Here is a 24,338-nt window from a genome sequence, read left to right as displayed (position 1 = left end):
GCTGGCTGACACGGGACGCATTGTTTTGAAACAGAAAGTAATCTGACACGGGGCCGACCTATTGTTTAGAGATGGATCATGCGTTTGACGTTATTTAAACGGTAACTGCTGAAAAAGGCGAATCCTTTGACAAAATAAAGAAAGGTGAATTTTACAAATTCTTTTGAAGGACATAATGTTGATGGGCCCACGAAGTTTCATGTAGTTTACTGCGTTCCTCATATTTTGCCGGAACGTGTTTCGAGTCTTCGAACCTTTTTCAAACATAAGGAGACACCTGGTGGGTTTCGGCAACGATTCGAACAATCTGGAGATTGAAATCCATGTGCCTTTTCGTCGAATGAATAAAGTATTATGTTCCTTTCAGTTTTTTTGTATTTGCTTGACAGTCAATGAAATGAAAATGAAATATATGAATGAAAATATTTAGCACATTGAGAATGTTTTACTGCCACACCTCCAGACTACCAGCAGTTCAATTTTGTCCTCTCTAGAGGACATTTGTAAACTTGAATATCTCTCATATCCTGCATGCTACCTAATTAACTCCTGTTGTGCTTTAAAGAGGACATTCGAGACTTTTAAATAATACCAGATTTATAGGGGTGGGGCTTTGGGAACTTCCTCTTCCTCCTTTAAGAAAATGGCATCTATCACCACCAGGACATTTTATGGAAAGAAGAAAAGTAAGTGCTTAATCTTTTTTATTGATAAAATTTTATCTTGAAATGTTGTTGTTCTATTTTACATGAATCTCTAAAAAACACTTTAATTAATTTTGTAATGTATGAATGTTTTTCCACGATAAGTGAGCATTTATTAAAATGTCCTCCTTAGTGGACAGTTGTAATTATCACCAAAATTTTGTTTATCATAAGCAGGAAGGGAGTCCCTTTCAGAGGCAGAGAGAATTTTGCTGCAAATTGTTGGTGAAAACTCAGATATTGAGTTGTCAGATGAGGAAAAGTGAGGAAAGGATGTTTGAGTCTTCCAAGAGCACAAAAACTGTCCATTGACGAGCAAATGATTCCATTTACTGGCCGCTGCCCAGTTCGCTAGTATGTTCTGGGCAAACCATACCCAACTGGATTGAAGGTGTTTGTCTTGGCCACACCAAATGTCGTGGTCTTAGATTTTGTTGTGTACCAAGGCAAGACCACCTTCCCAATCACAGCAGGACAGGGCATCGGAGCACAAGCTGTTCTTCATTTGACTGAGTCCATTCCCAGAGCAACCCACTTGTTCTTTGACCGGTACTTTACGACCGTCGACCTTTTGAACACCCTGGTGGAGAAGGGGCTGACAGGAACTGGAACTCTGATGAAGAACAGAATTCCAAAGGAGTGCAACATTATAGGGGACCAGGCCATCAAAAAGAAAGGAAGAGGGACATCTGAGATGGTGGTCAGACGAAGCCCTCCTGAACTTGCTATCATTAAGTGGTTTGACAATAAGCCAGTGGTCATGGCATCCTCTGCCTCTGGCATTGAGCCTCAAGACACATGCAATAGATGGTCTAAGAAGGACAAAAGGTATGTTCAGGTGTCAAGACCACTGGCAGTGGCTGAGTACAACAGCAACATGGGTGGAGTAGACATGGCCGACCGAATGCTAAGTTTCTACAGGATGGCCACTCGCACTCGGAAGTGGACGGTGCGTGTAATTTTGCACTTTTTTGATTTGGCAATCGCCAGTGCATGGCTTCAGTACAGGAATGATTGCCAGCTTCAAGGGAAGAAACCACTGAAGTTTCTTGAATTCAAATTGCTACTTGGTGAGCAGCTGATTACCCATGGTCCAGCTGGAATCTCTAGTGAGAGTGAAGATGACTACACTCCCCCACGTCAAGTGGAAACCTCAGCCGAATGCATCCCTGAGACACTATGGAGCCATCCATCTTCCAGAAATGGTGGATGAAGCACATGCATCCAGGTGTCGCAGATCTGGATGTAACAGCAAAACATACGTGATGTGCAGTAAGTGTAAGATCTTTCTCTGTGTTTCAAAGAAGGGGAACTGCTTCTTGAAATATCATACCCCATAAACAAGAAATACATAAAAGTTCCAAAATACAAACACCACACTAACAATGATGTGTTAGTTCCAGTCAAAGTTCATACTGATTCTTGATATTTTCTTTGTAATTTCCTTGTTGTGTTCATGGTTCGTTTTCGGATATACTAACTTCCGTTGTCCAGTGTGGTGGACACAACATATTGTGAAAATAAAACTTGTCAGTATGCTCATTGCCTTTCAAACAATTGGAAAAAGGAAAAATAAAAGTAATTTGAAAATATTTTTTTCCCTGGTAGTCAGGAGGATATGACAGATGTGTGGAGCAGTGCAAACCTGGCCAGTACAATACTAATAAATAGGCCTAATACGAATATAATCATTTACATTTATTCATTTGACAGATGTTTTACAACAAGGTAATGGAAACACAGCCTTCCCCGTGGAAGGAGAGAATTGGCCCATTGAACAAGCAGAGGAACTAATAATAATAATAATTATTATTATTATTATTATAAACTAATTTGGGGCAGCATGGTGGTGCAGTGGTTAGCACTGTTGCCTCACACCTCTGGGACCCGGGTTCGAGTGTCCGCCTGGGTCACATGTGTGTGGAGTTTGCATGTTCTCCCCGTGTCGTTGTGGGGTTTCCTCCGGATACTCCGGTTTCCCCCCACAGTCCAAAGACATGCTGAGGCTATTTGGAGTTGCTAAACTGCCCGTAGGTGTGCATGTGTGAGTGAATGGTGTGTGAGTGTGCCCTGTGATGGGCTAGCCCCCCATCCTGGGTTGTTCCCTGCCTCGTGCCCTGCGATGGGCTGGCCCCCCATCCTGGGTTGTTCCCTGCCTCGTGCCCTGCGATGGGCTGGCCCCCCATCCTGGGTTGTTCCCTGCCTCGTGCCCTGCGATGGGCTGGCCCCCCATCCTGGGTTGTTCCCTGCCTCGTGCCCATTCTTATGTCTTAACAAGTGCGGTATATTTATTGTGCCTGGCCTTCCACATACCTATCATACAACAGATGTATTATATAAAAAAGGTCATGCCATCTCTCCAGGGGCAAGCCGGCCAAAATAACAAAGAGAAACCCCAAACTGCCTCCACCCAACACACACTACACTTACCTACCAAAATAAAGTAAAAACACTTACAGCTTCCCTCCCTTATCTTCCTGACTACACCAAAACAGGTACAAAGGAGGCAACCAAAGAAAATGGCGCATACCCCCTTCCAGCAGTGGTAGACAAACAGAACCACACAAACGGAAAAAGCAGTATCACAATGAAAAAAATATATCACTATAGTACCCAGCCCCACAGAGAGATAACAAAAAGACCAGCACAAAAATATCTCTCCTCTCCCTTTTCAGACTCCTCTTGCTGACTTTTATGACCTTCCAGCAAAAGGGGCTTCTTGATGTCATAGCGCCCCCTGTAGGCAGGAGAGGAACAGGCAGAGAGAAAGAAAGAGGGAAGGAGAGACTACGGGCAAGCCCATGACACTGTAAAATGCAATTAGTTGACTTTACTTAAAAAAAGCATGCAAACCGATTGCCTTGAAAAGTTTTAGTAAATGTACTTATTCAGCTCAAGTAATGTGGACTATGATTTGCTTGTTATAATGACCAATATTTCTCAAGTTTACTACGCCTCCACGGGGGTGGCATGGTGGTGCAGTGGTTAGCACTGTTGCCTCTGGAACCCAGGTTCAAGTCTCCACCTGGGTTACCTGTCCGCTGAGTTTGCATGTTCTCCCCATGTCGCCGTGGGCCTTTCTCTGGTTTTCCGCCACAGTCCAAAGACATGCTGAGGCTGATCGGACTTGCTAATTTGTCCGTAGGTGTGCATGTGTGAGTGAATGGTGGGTAAGTGTGCCCTGCAATGGGCTGGCCCCCCATCCTGGGTTGTTCCCTGCCTCGTGCCCATTGCTTCCGGGATAGGCTCCGGACCCCCTGTGACCCAGTAGGATAAGTAGTTTGGAAAATGGATGGATAAACTAATTTCGTATTTTGCCATATCAATATTCATTCACCTTATCGGTAGTTATAATCTGAGGATCGCTTTTTGCCATTTCCAGAGACACTTTCCATAATGAATCAAAAGGTGTTGTATGTAATACAAACTGTATAGCACTAGATTTACCTAGTTTTTATTTTCTGCTGAGAGTCCCAAGGTGTTTGTCACCCCTGCTGTGATTTTCGCAGATTTTCTTCAGCTCCGTCCTCCTCCTGCTTTTGTTGTGCAAACACCCCATTACCTGTGAAGCCTGGCACATTTGCATTTTTTTGCATTTATTTTTTCCAAGGCAGGCTAAACCTCTGTGTGTGACATGGAAACCTTCACAAAAGTCTGCCATATCTATACAAAATATCCCACAGACTGACTGACCTGCAAATACGAAAGACCCACATTCACAAAATATATGGAAACACAAGTCTGTTTTATTTATAAAAAAATTGAGTGAAAATAGAATGGAAAGTTGCTAATAGAATGAAATGAATAAAATGAAAACAAGCTAACACTTCAGTCTCCAATGCATGTTTGTATATAAATGTCATAAGCTGAGTGAAGTCATGGTCCATGATTTTTGACATGCTCGTACACATACAGAATAAAATGTCATTTCATTTTCATTGGCCATCACTGAATTATAACACCAAAAGTGAATTTTGTTTTTGTGTGAAAAATTGATGTATCCGTGCCTCAGTTCCAGGTTCATCTCTTCGTCATCTTTCTGCCTTTTGTCTCAGTGGTTACTGTCCCACACAGTGTGTCTATCTGTTTCAAAGTCTGTGTTTGCAGCGTTTGAAAACCCAGTGACCATCATCCCTGTATTTGGCAATGGAGTTCCTTGGCTAGAAGAATCAGAAACAATCTTCTTTTTCCTTTCCACCCTGTAGATGCTTTGAACAGAACGTAGGCATTCATTGCCACCAAGTCCAGCATGTTGTAAAACACAGCTACTGGCCACTTGCTTGTTGCTGCTTGTACTGAATACATGCGCACCATTCTAAACACTGACGTGGAGAATTCCTCTCCCTGTGCAGTGTCCTTTGCCAATGGAGGAAGTTCACGGCAAACGTTATTCACCATGCCCAGTAAAGTGAAGCAGTTTGTGTGACAGTGACAGTGAGGTGAAGAAATTGTCCATCGTGACATTTCTCCCGTCATCCAGAAATGGCTCCATCAGACTCATGACCACGTTCTCTGCCAGCCTTCACCAAGAACTGTGCTGAAAGTTTCACTCCAGGAGAACACATGACCATAGATGTACAGCTGTTCTCGACCAAGGTTCATTGTCCATGCAGTATATAGCATCCAAGCCGGACAAATTTGGGATCAAGTTCTGGATAGCCACGGATTTGGAGATCAAATACGTCTGCAACGTGTCCCCTAACTTGGGAAAGGACCCCAGTCATCAGAAAAGGGAGAGGCTGGCAGAGAACGTGGTCATGAGTCTGATGGAGCCATTTCTGGATGTCACAACGGACAATTTCTTCACCTCACTGGCACTGTCACACAGACTGCTTCAGTGCAAAACAACACTACTGGGCACAGGGAATAAAGTTCGGTATGAACTTCCTCCAATTGCAAAGGACACTGTACAGCAAGAGGAATTCTCCACGTCAGTGCTTAGAAGTGGCAGTGTCTCCTTGACAATTTATGCACCTAAAAAAACAAGACTGTATGTGTTCTGAGTTCCTTGCACCAAGATGTGGCGATCTGTGACGGCAGAAAGAGGAAACCCAACAGGATAACAGACTATAACCACATGAAGGTATGTAAATGGACTGCATTTATATAGCGCTTTTCTACTCCTACGAGTACTCAAAGCGCTTTACATTTCATGCCTCACATTCACCCATCCACACACTCATTCACACACTGGTGGCGGAGGCTGCCATGCAAGGTGCCAACCTGCTCACCGGGAGCAATTTGGGGTTCAGTGTCTTGCTCAAGGACACTTTGATGGGGTCAGGAGGAACCAGGGCTCGAACCTGCAACCCTCCAGTTGCCGAACGAGAGCACTACCTCCTGTGCCACCATCTTCCCCATGTGTGTGAATGTGTGTATAATTTTACATCAGTGCTACAATGTTTTCTGATATGTACTATACAGGCCTATATAGAAAGAAGGTAGAAAAAAAGCAAATACACTCATGACTCTCTCTCTCTCTGCTGTTATAGTGTGGTGTAAATGTGTTGGACCAAATGGCGCGCATGTAATCCGTAAGAGCAGCAACATGCAGGTGGCCAGTAGCTGTATTTTACAACATGCTGGACCTGGTGGTGGCAAATTCCTACGTTCTGTACAAGGCATGTACAGGGTGGGAAGGCAAAAGAAGATTCTTTTTGAGTCTTCTAGCCAAGGAACTCCATTGCCGATTTATGCAACAAAAGGCAATGGGGACAGAGAGGAAGGCTGCTGCTGTGCCAGGACTTGTATGGACAACTCAGTGTCAGGTACAGGAGAACTGCAACAGAAATTGCAGCAGGTTTACCTATGCAAAGTGTTACAAATTCACTTGCGCCAAATGCAGGGATGATGGTCACTGGGTCTGCAAACACTGCAAAGTTTGAAACACTCAATTTTTTATAAATAAAACAGACTTGTGTCTGCATATATTTTGTGAATGTGTGTCTTTCATATTTGCAGGTCAGTCAGTGTGTGGGATATTTGGTATAGATATGGCAGACTTTTGTGAAGGTTTCCATGTCACACACAGAGGTTTGGCCTGCCTTGGATTTTAGCTACTCTGAGTAAAAAAAATGCAAATGTGCCAGGCCTCACAGGTAATGGGTGTGTTTGCACAACAAAAGCAGGAGGACAATGGCCCGTGAAACTCTCAGCAGGGATGCTAGTAGGTGTTAGGCCTAGTTAGGCCTAAATCTAGTGATAGCAGTCAATCTCTCCAACCGTAAAAGATCCCCACGACGCCCAAAGGTTTCACCTCTCTTTTATATAGATGTCAAATATCCAACAGTATAAAACCCCTCAGACAACTCAGGATGAATCGGACGTAATCGATCACATGATTTGCGTAAACGCAGCAAGCGCCGACTCCCAGCCCACTCTGACTCTCGTCACTGTGCTTCAGTTCGACAAGACGAGCTCCGAAGAGTCGATGTAATGTATCCCATCACTACAGAATGTTGTAAGTACTGTAGTGCACATGCAACAGGGTGTACCACAAAAAAGTACTAATGGAATCACTTAAACCCTGGAGTCAGTGCCAGTTCTAGGGGGGGGGGCACAAACTGTTTGTGTACCATTATGTTGGCTGGGGTGGCACCAATAAAGCAACGTCATCCTCTGAAGCACCTACTGAGTGTCATAAATTTCTACCACAGATTTGGGGGCTGGTCCGGGATCAATGGGATTAAGCTGAGTGGACAGACGAGGAGGAGCGGGATAGTCCATTAGTGGAATGGCGAGACACTTTTCCTCAATCCAGCCGAATATTCCGGACTCGTCGGATGACGCCACTTATCCTGATCCGATCAATGGACCCAAAAGGGAAATTAAGGTAAAGACGTGCGTACTCCCTATTACACCTGCAAATAAACACACATGCCCTTATGCTTATACCATTTTTCTCCTCATCCAACTCATTCCCAGCTTGAGTTCTATGAGAAGAAACGGGCAAACAATAAGCAGTGGGAGAGATTCAAACAACATGTAATTCAATTGGTGATTTGTGTGATAATATCCTGATCAAACAGTTCTTTTAAATCATTCTTTAAAAGGGAGCATAGGTTGCCGGAGGGCTGCGGTACCCAGTATTGCCGACCTTGCATAGCTCGTATGTGGTCTCGCGATGGCGTGCTCACTGTCCTTCCGAAACGTCAGTCCCAAAATTCTATCAGGCATCTGTGTGTTCCAGACGTATCTCTGCCACAACATTTAAAAAAAAATCTAATTTATGAAGTACATGAGAGAATGATAAGTGAAAATAAAACAGACACTCACTAGTAATTGTCCCATTTCCAAAATGTTTGCCAATACAAGTGTCATACGCAGAAGCTTATGCAGGGAAAGATGAGTTTATTAGAGTGACCGGGCAGACAGACCTTGAATCAACAAGCAATACTTGAAGTCGAGGTCACAGGTCCAGGGATTTCAGAAGCGGGAGGGGTCAGTCCTATGAACACACGAAGGACAAAAGGTGAGCACACCAGGTGACTCAAACGGGGACAGGTCAGGAGCAGAATGGGAAGATGAGTAATGGGAGAGGCTCAGGATAGTAAAGAACCACTTGGTAGGTCGCATTGAAACAACAATAATTGACCTATTTTCTAGATGGGTGGAGGCATTCCCTTGCCGACGCCAGGATGCCGCCTCGGTAGCAAATAATTTACTCAAAGAGATGATCCTGCGGTGAAGAATCCCCAGAAGGATCATTACGGACAACAGATCTGCCTTTTTATAGCAGAGGTTGTGTCAATGTTTTCCCATTGGCTGCACATTCATCTAAAATATTACTGTGCTCATCATTCCTCTAGTGGGGGCGTGGTTGAGGGGGCAAATCTGACATTGAAATTGAGGTTGGCCAAAATTGGACAGGAGACTGGACTTTCCTGGGTGAATGTTCTTCCACTCGCCTTATTGTACTTGAGAGGCGTGGCCTCTGTGAAGCGTTGAGGCGACCTGTGCTGCTGTTCACCTTGTCCCAACATGTTCATTTGGAAACAGTGGATGGGGATCTGTTGGCTTATCTTGCAGATTTTCGGCGTGTGCTAGGTGACATGTGGACCCATGTTTGTGTGAACTAGACGGCACCAGTGGCCAGCGGACATCTGGATTGCCGCACCAACCTTCTATTTCTTCCCTGTGTGAATTCAGCCATGGATATCAGTACTCCGAGTGGGATAAGGACGATTCCGAGATGGACTCCAAGTTTAATATTTTGTGAACAAAATGGGTTTTTCACGTGTTCAAAGAGGGGAATGTGGAAGAAAACTGAAAGTTAGGTGGGCTTGGGTACATTATGGCATTGTTGTTCTGTTTTAGGCCTTAGGCAAGAAGATTCTATTTGTTTTTGTCAAAATATACTGGAGTGAACACCCTGGGTCACACTGACTGGGCACAATTAGAGGGAATTGTCAAAGCAAGAAAGACAAGATACATCTGGTAGCAGCAGAAAGAGAAGCAGGGGCTTGTGGAGGAAGGCTGTCTAAGTAATGGGGAACAGAGATATGAGAAGATGGGAGGGGGAATCCTGTTTGCAATAGTTTAAGCTAATAATACAAAGCACTTAATCTCATTACATATTATCTCGGACTGGGCAATGCTGCTGATAGATAAGACAGACAAAGGAAATTGCAGGATCACAGTAGCACAATACACTAACACACACATTTAGGCAGTAAAAAGACAGTTGATTGTACAGTGGACAATTGAATGAATGTTGTTGAAATTGTTAAATAAATAAAAATGAATGAAATAATCTCTCCTCTCCTGGTGCCGACACCTTATCGTGGTGGAGGGGTTTGCGTGTTCCAGTGATCTCAGGAGCTATGTTGTCTGGGGCTTTATGCCCCTTGTAGGGTCACCCAAGGCAAACAGGTCCTGGGTGAGGAACCAGACAAAGTGCGGCTCAGAAGAACCCCTATGAAGAAGAAGATTTTGGAACCACGATTTCCCTTGCCCGGACGCGGGTCACCGGGCCCCCCCCCTGGAGCCAGGCCTGGGGGTGGGGCTCGATGGCGAGCGCCTGGTGGCCAGGCCTACACCCATGGGGCCTGGTCGGGCACAGCCCGAACAAGGCAAGTGGGTCCCCCTTCCAATGGGCTCACCACCCATGGGAGGGGCCATAGGGGTCGGGTGCGAGGTGATCTGGGCGGCGGCCGAAGGCAGGGACCTTGGCGGTCCGATCCTCGGCTACAGAAGCTAGCTCTAGGGACATGGAATATCACCTCTCTGATGGGGAAGGAGCCTGAGCTGGTGCGCAAGGTTGTGAAGTTCCGGCTAGATATAGTCGGACTCACCTCGACGCACGGCTTGGGCTCTGGAACCAGTCTCCTTAAGGGGGGCTGGACCCTTTTCCACTCTGGAGTTGCCCGCGGGGAGAGGCGCCGAGCGGGCGTGGACATACTTATTGCCCCCAGGCTGGGTGCCTGTACATTGGGGTTTACTGTAGTAGACGAGAGGGTAGCCTCCCTTCGCCTTCGGGTGGGGGGACGGGTTCTGACTGTTGTTTGTGCTTATGCGCCAAACGGCAGTTCAGAATACCCACCCTTTTTGGAGTCCTTGGAAGGGGTGTTGGAGAGCGCTCCTCCTGGGGACTCTCTTGTTCTGCTGGGGGACTTCAATGCTCACGTGGGCAGCGACAGTGAGACCTGGAGGGGTGTGATTGGGAGGAACGGCCCCCCCGATCAGAACCTGAGCGGTGTTTTGTTGTTGGACTTCTGTGCTCGTCACGGATTGTCCATAATGAACACCATGTTCAGGCATAAGGGTGTCCATATGTGCACTTGGCACCAGGACACCCTAGGCCGCAGTTCGATGATCGACTTTGTAGTCGTGTCGTCGGACTTGCGGCCGCATGTCTTGGACACTCGGGTGAAGAGAGGGGCGGAGCTGTCAACTGATCACTACCTGGTGGTGGGTTGGCTCCGCTGGTGGGGGAGGAAGCTGGCCAGGACTGGTAGGTCCAAGCGTATAGTGAGGGTCTGCTGGGAACGTCTGGCAGAACCCCCTGTCAGGGGTTGGGCCTACCATGTCACCACTCATTACACAATGTCACCTCATTTAAAATGCACCACTCCTATGAGCGGGAAACGCACAAAGTGAATTGTTTGACAACAAGCGCCCTTGATGTGAAAATGAGGAATGCACTGGTATGAAACTAGCAAACCCACTTTGCATCGTGCTTTCTGCCGGGCTACCCCCTTGAACCTTGTGTCTGTCCTGTGACCCGATACCGTGAGATCCCTGCCCTAGAGCATATGCTTCAAATGACAGATTTTATTAGTGTGGCATCCCAGTCAGGGTGTACCTTCGTCTTGTGGCATATGCTACCAGGGATAGGTAACTGGCGGCTTTACAAATTAAAAGTGATTAATGAGGATGGGTTAGTTAGCCATGCAAATTATCCTTTAAGTTGACAGGGGAGTGTCAGATGTAACAATCTGACATCTATTACATGGAAGAGACTGCCCTCTTAGCAGTCACTGAGAAGCTACATGCTGCCAGATCAGCCAAACTGTCATCTGTCCTCATCCTTCTTGACCTATCAGCAGCATTTGACACGGTCAACCACAAAACTCTCCTATCTATCCTTAGGAGTCTTGGCATTGGTGGCCTGGCCTGGTGCTGGCTGGCTTCCTACCTAGAAGGCCGAACATACCAAGTGACATGGAATGGATCCACATCTACTCCACGTTGTCTTTCCACCGGTGTCCCTCAGGGCTCGGTTCTTGGCCCTCTCCTATTCTCCCTCTACACTAAATCTCTTGGCGAAGTTATATCCTCACATGGCTTCTCCTACCACTGCTATGCCGATGACACTCAACTCATCCTCTCCTTCCCTCCCTCAGACACTCATGTCTCCACTAAGATCTCTACATGCTTGGCAGACATCTCATCTTGGATGACCACTCACCAGCTAAAACTCAACACTAGTAAAACTGAGCTGCTTTACATCCCGGCTGACTCATCCCCCCTCCAGGACCTTGCGATCTCTTTCGACAACTCCCTGATCCGTCCTTCGGTTTCTGCTAGAAACCTTGGAGTTACCATAGATGATCGGTTGTCATTTTCCTCACATATCGCCAGTCTTTCTCGCTCTTGTCGGTTTCTCCTCTTTAACATCAGGAGGATACGTCCATTTCTTTCCACTCAGGCTACCCAGATACTCGTCCAGTCCCTCGTCATCTCACGCCTTGACTACTGTAACTCGCTTCTAGCGGGTTTACCACTGAGCGCCATCCGTCCCCTCCAACTGATTCAGAATGCAGCTGCTCGTCTTGTTTTCAACCTTCCCAAGTTCTCCCACACCACTCCTTTGCTGCGCTCCCTCCACTGGCTTCCTGTAGCTGCACGCATCAGATTCAAAACACTGATGCTCGCATACAAAGCCAAAAATTCTCTGGCACCATCCTACCTAAAGGACCTCATCACACCCCGCTCTGCACCACGATCTCTCCGATCCTCCAGCACTGCTCGACTGGTCCCTCCTCCCCTCAAGGCACAAGGAAGACACGCATCTCGGCTCTTCTCTGTCCTGGCACCTAATTGGTGGAATGAACTCCCCCTAGATGTCCGAACAGCTGAATCCTTGACTGTCTTCAAGCGACGACTCAAAACTTTTCTTTTTCAGAAATACCTGACATAGAACTTCTATATTCTTACTCGACTCTTTTTCTGGTGTGTGTTTAAAAAAAAAAAAAAATAATTAAAAAAAAAAATTCTGCACTACTCAATGGAGTTATCAGAGATAGTATTCATAGCTTGGGTCCTTATTGAGCTAGCATCGGAAATTCATTGCAGAGTCTCAAAGCACTTATGTAAGTCGCTCTGGCTAAGGGCGTCTGCCAAATCATGTAAATGTAAATGTAAGACATAAGGAAGGCCATCCGCTGAGCCTGCCTTTAATACCTGATCTCAGGGTGTCTGACTTAAGAACATATAGAACTTGATGAATCAAAGAAAATGTTTATAGCTGTTTTAATTTCTTCAGTAAATAAGCACAGTTTAAAATTAGAATTTATGCAAATGGGTTACGAGCCCCAGTCTAGGGTTAGGGCTTAACAGAACGCAAAGGAAAGGGGAAATGGGATAAAGGGACAAACAGGGTGCGGCGAACAAGGGAACAATAGTGGAGAAAGGGGTATTTTTTTTTTTATTGACACAAAACGAACACTGTACAAATAACCCGGCGCAAAGGAGTTCAGTGGGCTGTTCCACGAAGCGAGCTTATAAAATCGAGGATTATTTGTAATAGCCTCGCTTGAGTTAGCCTAACAATTCACTTCAGGCTCATTGAGTTCCACGAACAAAATTCAGGTGTATTTAATACAATTCAAGCCAGACTTGATAAGCGAGACTCGTGCGCGTCCACGCGATATAAAAGGCAGCCTTGTTAATCGATGCTGGATAAGTAAGAATGGAAGCAAAGGAAAGAGCTGCGGTTTTTTCCCAGGCGGAGCAAGAATTATTACTGCAAGCCTATGAGGACCACAGAGACATAATAACTAGAAAGGGGAACACGAGCCGTATTATCAAAGCTCATGAGGCTGCATGGCAGAAAATAGCTGACAGGTTAAATGCGTGAGAACATGATTTAAGTAACCTTTGTGTTAAGGATGTAAAAATATTTAACAACTAAATGAGAACAGATTTAAGCCTTCAAAATGTATAGTCATTAATATTTCCTATTACATATGCATTTTGTTACCATTTGTAAGGTACTTTAAGGTTATTTAAACACATTGATAAACAGGACAGCATGTTAATTATATGTGTCCATCTTGGATAAAAAGTGATATATAATTGTAATTATTAATAATGTTTGGTTTCAGGAGCAGCATGAGTGGAACGAAAAGGTCCTGGCAGCAAGTGAAGATTAAATACAAAAATATCAGAATGGCACACTTTGCATTGTATAATTTAGCCACCAAAAAGAGAGCTGCGGCTGCTGCAAGCGGTGGGGGCCCACCTCCCGCAGCCGGGGGCCCACCTCCCACAGCCGGGGGCCCACCTCCCACAGCCGGGGGCCCACCTCCAGCAGCCTGTACCCCAGCCGAGGTGATGGCCCTTACACAGAACCGCGCACGGCCTATTGATGGGATTGAGGGAGGAACATCCTCAGACGTTGTTCCTTCTAGTCATGTGCAATCTTATGTTAGAGGTATGGTAGGTCTTTACTGTTTTTCCCCTGTCTGCCTTGCTTTCCGTTAAATGTCTTAAATATTCTAATGCATTACAGTGGTGGATGGTGTCTTGACCCTCTTGGATCCTGAACCACAGTCATTAGAATCTGTTGTGAGTATTGTATTTAGTCATATACTTTAATACACTGCAATAACTGTGGGTTTTTGTATTTAATGTTTCAGTCCAATGCCTTTATCTGCTGCTAATTCTGTCATGTATTGTGGTTTTTGTTCACTTAAGTTAATTCTGTAAGTTAAGTCCCGCTTCTAATGGAAACACTTTTACTTTAGTTGTACTGTTAATACTTATAGCCAGGCATTGTACAGCAATAAGCATACCACTGCATGTCGTACTTTGTATGTGACTAAAGTTGAATTTTACTGCATTGCTGGTTATATTTACCATGACCACAAATGTTCCCTTTTTGCAGATCGCTGGGCCATGCACGACACAGGATGAGGAAACGGTTCCTGTTTGCTCAGAAATGCGAGCCGTATGAACGTTAAGCTATTTTGCAGCGAATAACATTTGTCTCTTCCTTATAAACCCATGTAGTATTTGCTGTGTAAAGGAGTCTGAAGAACCAGGTGGGCGACACTCAGCCCTCATCAGCACAGCCCACATGTACTTAGACCGTCAAAGGAAGAAGGTAATAAACTGTGTAATGTAATTAATGAGAATGAATGAATAATTCTTATTTGTCCCTTCTAATGAGACAGATATCTGTGCTATTGACAAGAGGTATTTGCTCCAGGAAATAGACGCCCGAAAAGCAGACCTTGGATATAGACAACTGGAAATAAAAAAACTGAAGCTTGAAATTAATAAACTGGAGAGAGATGTAAGTGATTAACATCATTTTAATGTCTACATTCAGTGTTCACTGTTGTAAATGCTTCCCCCCAACAGGATGTGAAAGATTAAATAACAATGAAGAAATGTCTCTAATGGTTTCTTGGGGGAAAAAAAATACATAAATGTGTTTGCGTACACATCTCTCACAGCTCTACCACCCATGTGGTCTTCCACTGCTGGGCCCTCTTCCCATTGCTCATCCTGCATCATTATTGCCATACGCTCCTGCTGCAGTATGGCCACATCATGCAAAACCACACAGGCTACTACAATGTCACACGCTCTGTCTGGTGTAACTCTGAGATGCCGCAGGCAGTTAAACCTGGATTTTAACTGTCCAAATGTCACTTCAATGCGTGCCCTTGTCTTACAATGGGCATGGCTGAAATGTATTTCTGCTTGTGTTGCAGGATCTGTATATGGTGTGAGAAGAGAGAGTAGACATGGGTACCCTCTGTCACCAAGCAGCACACCAGGAAAAATTCCTATAATAGAATGAATGTAGACACATTAGACTGTAGTATAATAAACTATAGTGTATTTGTGAATTTTAGTTGACTTGCCTTGTCTGAGGCTTTGAGCCAATGAAGACTCGTGAAAAATTCATCATGTACTTATCCTGGCCATTTTGCCACAATGTTTGAAATTAGATGTTCAGCAGTGCATACCATCTGAAACATTTTAGGAAATGGTGATGACATACACTGATATTGTTGGACGACTACACTTTCACCTCTTATATATAAATGTGAGGTATTATCAGTACTTACCTGCACATTAATACTGTGATATGATTTGCGGTTTATGTAATCAGGCTCTGTTGGACCTGCTGGGGCCTTTATCCTCACCTGTGTACAGTCAATGGCTCCAATGATGTTAGGAAAGCCTGACAAATTAAATTCAGTTACTTATCGGATAATGATTTATGTGCTGTAAATGAGTAGATGTTTAAAGATTCAGCACCATTAATTCCAAAGAAAGTTTCCTTAATGGCAAGGATTCCTCGTTAGCCAGGAAAGGTAATGAATATATTTAAAAAGGACTTTAATGCAACGTAAACCTTCATGATTTCACGGCACACTGTAGCTTTGCTTAAATGTTCAGCATCTCCCACACTGTACAGAAGTGAACCACTGGCAAAGTAACGCAAAGCGATACACAAAGACTGTGCAACCGTAAGGGCTTTGGAGCGACATGTGTTTTTAGAAATGTAAGGTTCCAATAACTGACACAAATATGCAATACTGCGTCTACTAAATCTATAGCGCTCGTATAAATAATCATCCGGAAAATGCAACGGACCTATCCTGGGCCAAAGTACTTGTGGAACCTGTTGCCTTAAAGCTCTACGAATGAGCTACCTCATCAACTGGATTATGAATAAATGGGCACGCCATGGTTATTCATGTAAAAGCCTTCAATGCACTCCTTGTCATTTTAAACTTTCTGAGAGTCATCTGCATGTGGCTCTGCAAGCTAAGCCTGTGTGCCTGTAATCAGAAAGTCGCAGGTTCAAACCCAGCCTCAGCCTGTGGGTCCTTGACCAAGGCCCTTAACCCCCAGCTCCCTGGGTGCCACTACAGGTGGCAGCCCTTCGCAGACAAGGGGATCAATAAAGTATCGATTATTATTATTATGTAATCTGTAATAATTTTATATTGGAAGGTCAATGTGTGTGTGAGGGAGAGAGTGAGAACAGCAGCAGAATAATCCCAGCCCCGCAGAATGTCATGCTGTGACATCATATGGCTTGCCCAATCATATTCATCAAGCTAAACTAAGCTTCACAGCTAACCTGCCACAGAGCAGGCTTGTCCAAGAACATATGTTGACATAGTAACTAAGCAGAGCTCCAGGTTAGCCTCGTTCGTGGAACCGAATTTGGAAAAATTTAGCCGGGATTGTCGAAATAAGCCTGGCTTTTGAGATTAGCTCGCTTCGTGGAACAGCCCCCGGGAGTGACCACAGGCAAAACAATAAACAAAACCCAGCTACCGAGCTAAGTGCGAAAAAAAGAAGAAAAAAAACAAATGACAAACTCTTACCTAACTTCCTGACCAAATAAACAACATTCAACATACGTTCGCAAAAACAAAAATGCTCCCTACGTACCAAAACACACACACAGACCAAAGCGACAATGTTCGAGGGGGCGCGCGAAAACGTAAACCAAACCAGAGCGAGAGATCGAAATCAAATAGCAGACCAGACACAGCGAATGTACTGGAAGGGGCAATACGAAAATCAGAAAACCAATAAATCACCCAAAATCATACACAGTAATACAAACCCGACAAGCAAACTGATAACAATAATCAAAAGATCAGGGCGCCAACTAACAGCTTTTCATCTTCAGGACCCGGAAGTGACGAGCGGTGCATATGACGAAAAGTGGGCGTGGCCGTGGAGGCGGAGCTGACGGCGAATGGAGGGCAAATAGAGAAGACGCAGGAGCTGTGGGCAGAGATGAAACAGACCCCACCCCCTCCCCATCGACGACTCGTTGAATCAAACGTTCGATTCGGTTAAACGAACACTTCGGTAAAATTCGTTCTGTAAATCGAATCAAACTTCCCATTACTACTAGCTGCTACTTATTTTTTATTAAAATATTGGTCATCTCCAAGTCCTGTGGTTGTATTTTGATCGCTTCCGGTCTAATGAAAATGAAAAACAACCACGTGAATAGGCTTTAGCATTTTAAATATAAACGAACAGTCAGCTTCCAAAAACCTGATAAAAACATGAGCATCTTTTGGCAAACGTATTGTCTAAAATGCTTTCATTAAAGGATAAAAACTAACACCAAAACATACAGAATACGCTGTTTGCAAAGGCTATGGCGATCTGAAAATGTATAAGCGGATTAACTACACCTTCAGCACAGTCAGAACTTTGTGATTTTGGTCATGAAATTTGCCGGGACAGTGCTTGAACCCATCCATCCATCCATCCATCATCTCCCGCTTAATCCGGAGTCGGGTCGCGGGGGCAGCAGCCTCAGCAGGGAGACCCAGACTTCCCTCTCCCCGGCCACTTCGTCTAGCTCCTCTGGGGGGACCCCGAGGCGTTCCCAGGCCAGCCGAGAGACATAGTCTCTCCAGCGTGTCCTGGGTCTTCCCCGGGGCCTCCTCCCAGTGGGACATGCCCGGAATACCTCCCCAGGGAGGCGTCCCGGAGGCATCCTGATCAGATGCCCGAGCCACCTCATCTGGCTCCTCTCGATGTGGAGGAGCAGCGGCTCTACTCTGAGTCCCTCCCGAATGACTGAGCTCCTCACCCTATCTCTAAGGGAGAGCCCAGCCACCCTGCGGAGGAAACTCATTTCGGCCGCTTGTACCCGCGATCTCGTTCTTTCGGTCACTACCCAAAGCTCATGACCATAGGTGAGGGTAGGAACGTAGATCGACTGGTAAATCGAGAGCTTCGCCTTTTGGCTCAGCTCTCTCTTCACCATGACAGACCGATGCAGCGCCCGCATGACTGCTGACGCCGCACCGATCCGCCTGTCGATCTCCCGCTCCATCGTTCCCCCACTCGTGAACAAGATCCCGAGATACTTAAACTCCTCCACTTGGGGGAGGACCCCATCCCCAACCCGGAGAGAGCACTCTACCCTTTTCCGGCTGAGAACCATGGTCTCGGATTTGGAGGTGCTGATTCTCATCCCAGCCGCTTCGCACTCGGCTGCGAACTGCTCCAGTGAGAGCTGAAGGTCACGGCTCGATGAGGCCAACAGAACCACATCATCCGCAAAAAGCAGAGACCTAATCCTGAGGTCACCGAACCGGACGCCCTCAACGCCCTGGCTGCGCCTAGAAATTCTGTCCATAAAAACTATGAACAGAATCGGTGACAAAGGGCAGCCCTGACGGAGTCCAACCCTCACCGGAAACGAGTCCGACTTATTGCCGCCCATGCGGACCAAACTCTGGCACCGGTCATACAGGGACCGAACCGCCCTTAAAAGGGAACCCGGTACCCCATACTCCCGGAGCACTCCCCACAGGACCCCACGAGGGACACGGTCGAATGCCTTTTCCAAGTCCACAAAACACATGTAGACTGGTCGGGCAAACTCCCATGAACCCTCCAGAACCCTGCTGAGAGTATAGAGCTGGTCCACTGTTCCACGGCCAGGGCGAAAACCACACTGCTCCTCCTGAATCCGAGGTTCGACAATCCGGCGGACCCTCCTTTCCAGGACCCCCGAATAGACCTTACCAGGGAGGCTGAGGAGTGTGATCCCCCTGTAGTTGGAGCACACCCTCCGGTCCCCTTTCTTAAAGAGGGGGACCACCACCCCGGTCTGCCAGTCCAGAGGTACTGCCCCCGATGTCCACGCGATGCTGCAGATGCGTGTCAACCAGGACAGCCCCGCAGCATCCAGAGCCTTGAGGAACTCTGGGCGAATCTCGTCCACCCCCGGGGCCCGGCCACCGAGGAGCTTTTTGACCACCTCAGCGACCTCCACCCCCGAGATAGGCGAGTCCACACCCAAGTCCCCACACTCTGCTTCCATATTGGAAGGCGTGTCGGTGGGATTGAGGAGGTCTTCGAAGTACTCCCTCCACCGACCCAAAACGTCCCGAGCTGAGGTCAGCAGCGCACCATCCCCACCATAAATAGTGTTGATGCTGCACCGCTTTCCCGCCCGGAGCCGCCGGATGGTGGACCAGAATCTCCTCGAAGCCGTCCGGAAGTCGTTCTCCATGGCCTCACCAAACTCCTCCCACACCCGAGTTTTTGCCTCAGCGACCGCCAAAGCCGCATTCCGCTTGGCCTGCCGGTAGCCGTCAGCTGCGTCTGGAGTCCCACAGGCCAGAAAGGCCCGATAAGACTCCTTCTTCAGCTTGACGGCATCCCTTACCACCGGTGTCCACCAACGGGTTCGGGGATTACCGCCGCGACAGGCACCGACCACCTTGCGGCCGCAGCTCCGGTCAGCCGCCTCCACAATGGAGGCACGGAACATGGCCCATTCGGACTCAATGTCCCCCGCCTCCCCCGGGATATGGGAGAAGTTCTGCTGGAGGTAGGAGTTGAAACTCTCCCTGACAGGGGATTCCGCCAGACGTTCCCAGCAGACCCTCACTATACGCTTGGGCCTGCCAGGCCTGGCCGGCTTCCTCCCCCACCAGCGGAGCCAACCCACCACCAGGTAGTGATCGGTTGACAGCTCCGCCCCTCTCTTCACCCGAGTGTCCAAAACATGCGGCCGCAAGTCCGACGACACGACTACAAAGTCGATCATCGAACTGCGGCCTAGGGTGTCCCGGTGCCAAGTGCACATATGGACACCCTTATGCTTGAACATGATGTTCATTATGGACAATCCGTGACGAGCACGGACAAAACACCGCTCGGGTTCAGATCGGGGGGGCCGTTCCTCCCAATCACGCCCCTCCAGGTCTCACTGTCGCTGCCCACGTGAGCATTGAAATCCCCCAGCAGAACAAGGGAGTCCCCAGGAGGAGCGCTCTCCAACACACCTTCCAAGGACTCCAAAAAGGGTGGGTATTCCGAACTGCTGGTTGGCGCATAAGCGCAAACAACTGTCAGGACCCTTCCCCCCACCCGAAGGCGGAGGGAGGCTACCCTCTCGGCCACTGCGGTAAACCCCAATGTACAGGCGCCCAGCCTGGGGGCAATAAGTATGCCCACGCCCGCTCGGCGCCTCTCCCCGCGGGCAACTCCAGAGTGGAAAAGGGTCCAACCCCCCTCAAGGAGACTGGTTCCAGAGCCCAAGCCGTGCGTCGAGGTGAGTCCGACTATATCTAGCCGGAACTTCACAACCTCGCGCACCAGCTCAGGCTCTTTCCCCATCAGAGAGGTGACATTCCATGTCCCTAGAGCTAGCTTCTGCAGCCGAGGATCGGACCGCCAAGGTCCCCGCCTTTGGCCGCCGCCCAGATCACTTCGCACCCGACCCCTATGGCCCCTCCCATGGGTGGTGAGCCCATTGGAGGGGGGACCCACGTGCCTTGTTCGGGCTGCGCCCGACCAGGCCCCATGGGTGTAGGCCTGGCCGCCAGGCGCTCGCCATCGAGCCCCACCCCCAGGCCTGGCTCCAGGGGGGGGCCCCGGTGACCCGCGTCCGGGCAAGGGAAACCGTGAATCCAAGATTTTTCTCTTCATAAGGGGTTTTTGAGCCGTACTTCGTCTGGTTCCTCACCCAGGACCTGTTTGCCTTGGGTGACCCTACCAGGGGCATAAAGCCCCAGACAACATAGCTCCTGGGATCATTGTAACACGCAAACCCCTCCACCACGATAAGGTGTCGGCTCCAGGAGGGGAGTGCTTGAACCGAACTTGCCAAAATGCCAGACTACTAAGAGAGTCAGTGAACTGCTTCCGCCAAACTCAATAATATGTCGATTTCCAGAGTCGGGAGTTAGTGATCCAAAGCCACCATGTGGCCGGGCACGCACACAACACAAACAGAACGAATTACGGAAGGGCACTGCAGGTAACATGGCTACGGAGTCTACGAAAAGCAATTATAAGATAATTATGAAATGTTGTTTTTAATATTGTAGCACCGGCCCAACCGAGGCATTACGGAAACTGCAAATGACAAGGAAATTTGCTTACAGGGAAGAACAAACTCTTTTATGATGGCCCTTACAAGGACTATAACAGGTACCCGACAAGCACCAAACCAAATAGAACAACCAAAACACATGGAGGTCAGATGCCGGACTTTAAGGGACACACACGGTGGGAGATTTATACGAAGCTAAGGACACTTGAAGATCAGAAAGAGTTCATACACAGTAAGACATGGGAAAACATGCACACCACAATTGGGAACAAGTAATAACAGTACCAACAACACTACAAGGGGCTTTACAACATCCCAGCACATCTCGCCAGCACTACAATATATTTGTCAAATATTGTTAGATATTTAGAATCTGTACAAAAAGTTCATGTTATGCATGCGAGCGCTTGGTGCCCACACTCAGGGTTAGCTAAATTAAACGAATATGGATTAATGATTACCACAACCCAGAACAGGGTAAGTGGTTACAGAAAATGGATGGATGGATGGATTCATGATTAAAAGTAACCATTGGTCAGTTGATTGTTATATGTATGTTCAATCTGGCACAGAAGAACAGGCTTCACTCCTAGTTCTATAGTTGTCAGAGTGCTGGACCACAACAGAGGAATCAATCAAGTAAACAAAAAGAGGTTGCACTTTGCTTCAACAAGGTCTAATGGGAAGTCTGCGCACAACATACAGTAGATGTGTGTCGGCATGTTACCTTCAGGGACAGGCATAGGGATCAAATAAAGAGGGGCTTTATTAAACACAATGAAAGAAACTGACCACAAGGGGTCGAAACAGGGAAGCTGGTGCTGGGAAAAATTGCAGACATACACAAGAAATAACGTGATGATGTCAATAACAGGACTGGGGAGCACAGGAGTGGGAGCAGCAGAGCAGGGCCAGATGATGCCGAGGGACCCACTGGACAGGAACCAGGATCGAAACCAGAATAGGAATAGGTGGGCACCGCGGGAACTGGAGGGCCAGGGTATACCACTGGGACTGTAGGGCAAGGGGGCACCACTGGGACCTTCAGACTGGAACCCATGGATGCTGAGGAACCTGTCTGGGACAGAAGAGCCTCGAGGGGTCTGCAGGGTAGGAGTCAGAACTGGAACCACTGCCTCAGATGGTGTGCCCCCATCTCCCTCTCCAGGAAACAGAAACATGACCCGCACTTCTTCTGGACTGATACTGGTGGCCACTCCATAGCTTCAGACAAGGGTGGCCCGAGTCCTGGACTGGGGCCCATGGAGTGGGACTCAGGGCCAGAGTAGTAGGGGTCCCACTCCAGGTCATCCAGTGGGGCGTTTTCTCATTATATGAGGTGGGTGCTGGCAGGACAGCAGGAGAAGACATACAACCGCCCATGGGTCTTATGTTGCACTGTGGTCCTGAGGAAACAATATCTCGTACTACTGTATACTTATGTATGGCAGGCACGACAATGAAGTTCACGTCACTTGACTGGACTGGATTTTTAGGTACAGTGGAAACTGCTTATAATGATTATGGATGCATGGGTGAAATTGATCATTATAAGCAGATGATCATTATAACTGATATTTTTATTATTATTATTGTCTGGGGCAGAATACCATCTAATTCCATTACTATTTTATATATTTATTATATGAATATAAGGTAATAAAATAGACAGAGTCCCAATTTACTTAATTTGATTATGTTTCAAAATACATTACAGGTGTTTCAAACACTTTTCAAATTACAGTACTGTACAAATTACTGAACTATGAGTAATTCAAATAAGTGTACACGCATTTACATGTAGGCCTATGTAACCATCTTATTACCTTCTAAATAGTCTGAAGGTTTGCAAACTACCCCAATGCTTTTTATGTCGCCAATTTCATGTTTGTAATGGAATAATATAGATGTAAAGCGCTTTCAGACAATGTAATGCTGTGAAAATGCACTATGCAAATAGAATTGAAAACTGAATTAAATGGCCTCAAACAACTGTTGCCCCTAGTCCCTTATTGTCACACCCAGCTCCTCCGATCCTCGTGTGTGCCACGCCCCGATTATCCTCATGTGTGCCACGCCCCCTGATTATCCTCGTGTGTGCCACGCCCCCTGATTATCCTCGTGTGTGCCACGCCCCCTGATTATCCTCGTGTGCCACGCCCCCTGATTATCCACGCGTGCTTCCCTGATCTTCCCCAGCTGTGTCCGATTATTTTCATCTAGTCTCGCCTATTTCAGTCCGTGTCTTGCCCTGGTTTTTTGTCCGCCATTCATGTTAGATGTCTGTATCATCGACCTATCCTGCCGGTAGCTTCTTTCCCCTAATAAATCCCCAGATTTTCCTGAATTTTGCCTGATTCCTGCCCGTTCGCATTACCCGCTTATCCCACGACCCTGACACTTATAGCTCACATCTGTTAGTCATTGTTATCTCTGTATTTAAGTGCCTGCCTTTGTTAATTTCCTCCGTCAGGCATTGTGGTCCGCCATGTTTGGTTATCTCCCAGGCCAGCTCCCAGCTTTCCCGGTTGTGTTACTTTCAGTTAGTTCTTATTTTTCCTACTTTGTTTTTGATCCTATATGCTCCAATTATTTTGTGTTTTCCCCTTTGTTTTCTGTTTGCTATGTTACAATGTAACAAAGTAAAAATGAAAGTCACTTGTAATAGTCCTGTTTACAAAATATTTGGCAATACAAGGTTTTAGAAACCAAACTAAATGTTTTTACCATTTTCATTTTATCCATCTCTTTAAGTGTTATTATTGAACCTTTCATGCATGTCAGTAAAATTGAGAATGTGGCTGGTTAACGAGTAGCCTGGCAAACTGTGCTGTCCCACCATCTGTCTGGATTGCATCACAACAATTTGCACTTTATTTTGTTTAGCAAACAATTTCGTCCACAGCGATGTACTCGTAAGGCAAACAGCACATTATAAACATTTGGCTATCAAGAAGTCAACTAAGCATTAGTGCAGCTAGGCTGAGCTTCCAATGAATGCCCAGGTACGAGTGTAAGCAGAATTGGAGCAGGAGCTAAACAACACCTACCAAACA

At 46.8% G+C, this 24,338-nt stretch overlaps 1 long non-coding RNA gene across 1 annotated transcript; it reads left to right on the top strand.

The window, feature by feature from the left end:
• Window positions 1–6: 6 nt before the first annotated feature.
• Window positions 7–9,612, top strand: LOC125714510 (uncharacterized). The gene is made up of 4 exons (XR_007383766.1): window positions 7–686; window positions 882–1,976; window positions 7,361–7,536; window positions 8,733–9,612. It is a non-coding gene; the product is annotated as an uncharacterized LOC125714510 (long non-coding RNA).
• The last annotated feature ends 14,726 nt before the right edge of the window (window positions 9,613–24,338 follow it).

Source organism: Brienomyrus brachyistius, chromosome 2 (assembly GCF_023856365.1).
Source record: "Brienomyrus brachyistius isolate T26 chromosome 2, BBRACH_0.4, whole genome shotgun sequence".
NCBI classification, from domain to species: domain Eukaryota; kingdom Metazoa; phylum Chordata; class Actinopteri; order Osteoglossiformes; family Mormyridae; genus Brienomyrus; species Brienomyrus brachyistius.
The sequence above is the reverse complement of the archived record's forward strand: the minus strand, read 5'-3'. Positions and strand labels throughout refer to the sequence as shown.